A 7539-nucleotide genomic window follows, 5' to 3' on the forward strand; every position below is an offset into this window, starting at 1 on the left:
TGACTCGGTCAATCTGACGTGTGGGTCCCGCATGTCATACTCTATTTAGGTTAATCAGGATTTAGCTAATCTAATTACTGTTTAATTAAACTAACTAGTTAATTAGATTATTTAAACATGATTAATTAACTTAATTAATTCACTAATTAATTAATTATTAATTTTATTTCCTTTTATTTTATAAAAAAACATTCTGGGGCTGGGCCCCATTTGTCATAGGCCCATAGGGAGGCCTAGCGGGTTCGGGCGCTAATGAGCACAGGCATGCAGCGGGGCGGGGCGCTGGGACGGGCGCTTGCCCGAGCGGCGCTGGGCGCGCATGGCACACGCTGGCGCCGGCGGCCAGGGGAGGCGGCGGAGGGATGGCCGCGATGGCGAGCAGAGCGCGGCGCATGGGGGAACGACAGTGGATGCGAGCGACGCACGGGGCTGCGAAGCCGCGGACGCGGATGGCAAGGGCAGTTGCGGGCAGGAACGGCAGGGCGCCGGCGAGCTAGGGAGAGGCCACGACGGGGGGGGGGGGGGGGGCTAGCGGCGACGGGGAGAAACGGGGCGGTGCGGCCAGAAGCTGGCGTCGCGGGCGACGACGGGTGCGGCGTGGCTGGCAAAGGAGCAGGACGGGCGGGGCTTGCGGCCCAGGCGCGGCGCGAGGAAGGGTGTCGCGGCAACGTGTGCGCGCGTGGCGAGGCGGGGCAGTGGCTTACGCGAGCGAGACGGCGGCCGGGCGTGCGAGCGCGCGGTGTGTTCATGGGGACGGGGAAAGAAGGAGGAGATCGTGGCTCACGGCAGGGGTAGGGTTCGGGGCAACGGGGCTCGAGGAGGAAGGCGGAGACGACGCGTCGTGGAGGAGGCAGACCGGCGAGGAGGAGGAGGAAGGCCGGCGAGGAGGTCCGGCGAGGTCCTCGGGCGACGGCGGGCGCGGTCGATCCAGGCGGCGGGGTCGTCGGGGGCGGGGGCGTGGTCGCCCCGATCCCGATCTGGATCGGGGGAGGCGAGTGGGGGGAAGTGGGGTGACCGGGGGGGTTAGGGTTTGACCGTGGGTGGGGGTTATGGGGAGTGGGGGTGGCCGGTTGGGCCTTTGCCCAGTTGGGCCAGCCAGTTGGGCCATCTGGCCCAGTGAGGGGGGGTTCCTTTTCCTCTCTTCGGTTTCTTTTACTTTTATTTATTTTTCTAATTTTGTTTTCTTTTAGTTTCCATTTATCTTAGTTTTAGTAAAATACCAAAGTGGCACCTAACTAGATGCTACAAATTAAGCCATTGCCACAATAGTTTAATACTTATAACAATTTAGTTTTGAAATTGTTTATTATTTTAAAGCATTTAACTAATTGTATTTGCTACCGTTTTATTCATTTTAGAGTATTTAAACATGTTATAAAAGTGTGGTTTCTCCACCAGTATTATCCATGATTTATTTGTCACATTGAGAACATTTTAGTTTTGACTTTTGAAAACTTTAATTGTTTGACTTGATTTTGAATTTGAATTTTGAATCGGTTTTTGAACTAACTCGAGATTAACTACAGTGACAGAGGTGACGTGGCATCATTAACGGGGGATTACTATAGCCTAATTATCCGGGCGTCACAATTCTCCTCCACTACAAGAAATCTCGTCCCGAGATTTAAGAGGTAGTGAAAGGGGGAAAGGATTTGGTTACGAATCTAGCGGGTCTTCTCATCCTGGCTTTCTCTTCGTGAAGAAGTTGATCCATGTCGTTGATGTCTTCATTTTCCTACTTCAGGTCATCTTGACGAAGTCGCATCCTTTCTTCGGGGTCTGTCTCGTACTTACGAATAGGTAAGGGGCAGTTTGACAATGATAGAATGCTATAAGGGTTAACCATTGGGGGTTATCCCATGAATGAACACAGGGGTATCTCTCGAGTTGGTCAAATGAAACACATCGAGAGCCAAGCAAGAAGGTATAGTAAGAAGTATCACGCGGAAAAGCAATCGTTCGATGCCCAATTAGAAGGTGAAAGGGTTTCAGGGCATGATAATAAGTACTGCGTCTGATACCAGAATTGATGATCTCTCTGACGGTGGCTCATGAATCCCATACGAGGCCACACGCGAGGAATAACTTTGGGAACAGGGGGTATACGTGAGAGTCAGGTTTCGATCCTGTGGAACTGTGGGTTATGGGCCCACCATGTGGGTTAAGAGTAGGAAGTGTGGTGACATCTTGCACGATCATGTAAGTAAGGCATGCCAGAGGATAGCCTGTCAGTTATGTCGGCAACAACATCGGTACCAAGGGTGAGGGATGAAGAGAACCATTTTCCTGCTCGTTGAACGAGGCAGACCAATAGGCAAAGTTCTCGTCCATTGGCGGTTACCGGAAAGTCATCAACAGTAGAAACAGGGTCTCACTGACATAGTTGTACCCCGAGGTGTTTACATAAGCAGTGAATTATTACTGCTTAGATCATATAGATCACCAGAAAGGTTAAACAAAACAATGCAAAGGAAAAGGTGATCATCAGATTAAATAGAACAATGGAAAGGAAAATGTGTTTAAACACATTATTCAGGGGTATATCCTTCCCAAGGACAAACAGAGCATGATATCCACGACAGGATATAATGCAGAAAACCCTTTAGGAAAAGGGGGAGAAATCTCATGACATTACCATACAATGGTGTTTGGATAATTTGATAAAGAAAATTTAGCATTGTGCTGCAGATGTTCTTATTGAAAATCGGAGTACCACATACATGCTTCGAGATAGCATTGGCATGGTCTTCAAGCAAAGGTCAGACTTTGGATACAAAGGATCCATCGGAAACAACTTATAAATTAAGTCTTACAATTTCCTCATGGAAGAATGGATAACCTTGCTGAAAAGGAATCTATAACAACAGGGCCTCCGGCCAGGTGTGCTAGGCACGACATCACCTTACCGGGTCACATAAAGACCAGGGTTATATTTCTTGGAAAATATGTTCCAACCATCGTACCAGACCGAGATTCAGTTCTGGTTGGTGGTAGGATACCTAGGAAGAAAAGGTGCAACACAAATTGACGAGATGACAATGTAAGATTCTCGGGAAATGAACTATGGAGCGAGTTCCGACACACGAGTTCATCATTTAAACCAAGGAGAGGATGAGGGGGTAGCTGATGGAGTCAGCGACAATCCTCGAGATTTCCAAAAAGATGGATTTCCACAATCATGTGAACAAAGAGATAACATTTGTCAGATCAAATGATATAAGGGGATATGCTCAAGGAAAACATACCCAATTTAAACCTTGGTTGAAAGGTGCACCCGAAATATGGGCTTAGGTAGCAGGACCGATGTTATAATGTTGATTCGATAACCAATGGTCTAAGAATGAAATGTCGACCATTAACTTCAAAGCAATAGGGTTGCTAGAAGGGAAGAATCCAAACAACACCGTTCACTTGTTGGAATCAACACGGGAACCAAGAAAGAATGGTGATGGTGAGAAGTATCACTATACCAAGAATTCTTAAGAGGTGGAGTAATCCTCATGACAATCTTGACATAAAATATGGCAATACTCCAAGGTAAAGAAGAACAAATGCTGGATAGCACGGAACTCAAGGTATAACACAGAACACGAACAAGTTTGTGTTGGAGGGAAGGCAATAAAGTGGTCGATGACAACACAAATCATCGAGGGCAAGGATGGTATTTCTCATCATGAATTCAATTGATATCCTGGAAGAGCTCAGAATGCTGATGATGATCACAACACATTTGTCGAGAGATTACCTGAAGATGTAATCGATCGGCGATGACATCAAGTCAAAGGAATGATGAAGCGAAAGGTTATTGGAACCACGGGTACGACACAAACTCTAAACCAAGCTTGCGGTTCAAGGCGAAATGATACGACGAGGAAGATCGGCATAAGGTTATCTCATCGTCGAAAATTGTGCTCCGAGAAGAAGGACCAGGCAGCACAGTTAAAATTTAGCACAAAATGATATAGCCGATCAGGCTAGGAATGACGTGATGGAGTATTAAACTTCTCAACAACAAAGTACTAGGAATACTGAATCACAGGGGTGATTCGATTCACTAATCGGTGTTCTCGGTTGACGACAACCCATGTAACGCCCACGATGCAGCTATATCTCCCACGTGTCGAGGCACGACTTAGAGGCATAACCGCATTGTGGTTTTGTCGCAAGAAGGGTCATCTTCACACAATCCATGTAATGAACAAGAATGGGATAAAGAGTTGGCTTACAATCGCCACTTCACACAATACATAAATATAATTCATACATCATCCAAAATACACACATAGACCGACTACGGTCAAGATCCAAATGAAAATAAGATAACCCCAAATGCTAGATCCCCGATCGTCCCAACTGGGCTCCACTACTGATCATCAGGAAAAGACACATAGTAACGACCACGTTCCTCATCGAACTCCCACTTGAGATCGATCCCATCATCTGCACTGGCATCGTCGGCACCTGCAACTGTTTTGGTAGAATCTGTGAGTCACGAGGACTCAGCAATCTCACACCCGCGAGATCAAGACTATTTAAGCTTATAGGAAAGGATGGTGTAATGAGGTGGAGCTGCAGCAGGCACTAAGCATATATGGTGGCTAACATACGCAAATGGGAGCGAGAAGAGAAGCAACGGAACGGTCGTCATCAGAAATGACCAAGAAGTGATCTTGAACTCCTACTTACGTCATACATAACTCAAACCGTGTTCACTTCCCGGGCTCCGCCGAGAAGAGACCATCACGGCTACACACGCGGTTGATGTATTTTAATTGGGTCAAGTGACAAGTTCTCTACAACCGAACATTAACAAATTCCCATCTGCCTCATAACCGCGGGCATGGCTTTCGAAAGATATTACCCTGCAGGGGTGTCCCAACTTAGCCCATCATAAGCTCTCACGGTCAACGAAGGATAAACCTTCTCCCGGAAAGACCCGATCAGTCTCGGAATCCCGGTTTACAAGACATTTCGACAATGGTAAAACAAGACCAGCAAAGCCGCCCGAATGTGCCCACAAATCCCGATAAGAGCTGCACATATCTCGTTCTCAGGGCACACCGGATGAACACTACGTACAACTAAAACCAATCCTCGAGTTTCCCCAAGGTGGCGCTGCAAGTGGCTCTAGTTTGGACCAGCACTCAGAGGAACACTGGCCCGGGGGTTTAAATAAAGATGACCCTCGGGCACGCGAAAACCCGGGGGAAAAGGCTTAGGTGGCAAATGGTAAAACCAAGGTTGGGCCTTACTGGAGGAGTTTTATTCAAGGCGAACTGTCAAGGGGGTCCCATAAATCACCCAACCGCGTAAGGAACGCAAACTCAAGGAACATAATACCGGTATGACAGAAACTAGGGCGGCAAGAGTGGACCAAAACACCAGGCATAAGGCCGAGCCTTCCACCCTTTACCAAATATATGGATGCATTAATTAAATAAGAGATATTGTGATATCGCAACATGTACATGTTCCAACATGGAACAAACTTCAACTTCACCTGCAACTAGCAACGCTTTAAGAAGGGCTGAGCAAAAGCGGTAACATAGCCAAACAACGGTTTTCTAGGAAAGGATGGTTAGAGGCTGACATGGCAATATGGGAGGCATGATATAGCAAGTGGTAGGTAGCGCAGCATGGCAATAGAACGAACAACTAGCAAAGCAAAGATAGAAGTGATTTCGAGGGGTGGTCATCTTGCCTGCAAGGTTCTCAGAGTTGTCGAAAGCTTGATCCTCGTAAGCGTACTCAACAGGTTCCTCATTCACGAACTTGTCTCCCAGCTCTACCCAAGACAAGAACACAATCAATGGAACCACAATCAATCACGGGAAATGCACAAGCAACATGATGCAAAACATGTATGATATGCGAGATATGATATGCGATGTATATGCGTGCTCCGAAGGAAAATGATGAACAAGGCAGTAACTTGGCAAACCAAGCATGCCACTGGAAAGATGAGATGATTTCGGTTGAAATTGATATAAAGATCACCGGAAACGGATGCACGGTTTGCAAATGGCAAGCAAAACAAGAATGACACGAATATGCGATTAACAGCAAGATAGCACTTAAAATGCAACAAGTAACAATGCTACAGCACTCCAACGTAGCAACAAAGCATATGGCAGTAATCTACAGGAGATGCTTGACAAAATATGAACACTGAGCTACGGATAGATAACAACATAACAAGCTCAAACAAGCATGGCAAAAGTGCAAAAGATAACAGGTTCACAGACTTGGTGAAATTACTGGACATGGCAGAAAACAGCATCAGGTAGCAATGTTCAGAACACGAAATCAACATGCTACAGGAACTTAACATAGCAAAACAAGGCATGGAAGTATTCTACTAAATGCATATGACAAAAGTCCCTTACTGACCATAAGCCAAAAAGGACCATAAGATATGATGGAAACCTTGTAAACATAGCAAGTTTCGTTAACAGGTTTCAGACTTAGCAGAAAACAGAGCATGGCAGAAACAATAATATGAAGGCATCTTGGTGAGCTTAATGCACTCACCACAAAGCAATGCATGACAAAACAAGCATAATTACAGAAAGATGGCATTTTTATGAATCTATCCATGGCAAGAGCAAATACATAGCATGTATGAGACAACTAGAACAAGCTTGGCAAAATTGCATATCATGTTAAGAATCTGCCAGAAATATTTTATAGCAAAAGTAGAGCAAGATTGAGTCATTCTATGGCACTCCATAATTGCAAACAAGGCCAGTAATGGATCAATTACAAAAATATCTACAAAACATCCTTACTGAACATCTCCAAAATAGGTATGGATCTCTCTGTAGCATCAAGTTTACATGGCAACAAAATAACAGCAGACAAGGACTTGGAGAAATTACTGTCCCTGAAATCAGAAACATTACGGAGCCTAGTTTGCATGCTTGTGCTAGTCACCACAGAGATCAAAAAAATACATGGCATACACCCTTGGAAAGATGGCATAGCATACAACAAAACACATGTAGAGCTCATGCCCATAAGATGCACAGATTAAATGATACAAAAATAACAAATCTCCAAGTTCTGATAAGTAACAGCAGATAACAGCAACTAGCACTCTTGCACCAGAGATTTGGGCATCAAGATGGCCTCTAATGAACATGGTGCAATGGAACAAAATTTAGAGCATCACGAGGCGAACATTTCGATAAATTACACGCGCGAAACGGAGCTATATGCAAAGAGTTATGCCACGATGAACAGGGGTATATAATGTGAAAATGCAAAAGACTTGGGGAAATTTCGGGATGCGGGGAAAAGTCAACCGTCGGTGCTCTCCAGATCCGATCGGGGCTCAGCTAGGGTTCGGCTCGCCGGAGATGGAGGTGAGGCGGTGCCCGGCGCACTGCAGAGAGGAAGAGATACCTGAGAGAGAGGAAGGAGGAGAAGGGGCGCGGGGCGGCGACGGGCGAGCTCGCTGGCGACGGTGGTGCGGCTCCTGCCAGCGACGATGGCGGCGGGGCGACGACGCTGGAGAAGACGGGCGGCGGCGTCGGCTCG

The sequence above is a fragment of the Aegilops tauschii genome, chromosome 3 (assembly GCF_002575655.3).
Source record: "Aegilops tauschii subsp. strangulata cultivar AL8/78 chromosome 3, Aet v6.0, whole genome shotgun sequence".
NCBI lineage: Eukaryota > Viridiplantae > Streptophyta > Magnoliopsida > Poales > Poaceae > Aegilops > Aegilops tauschii.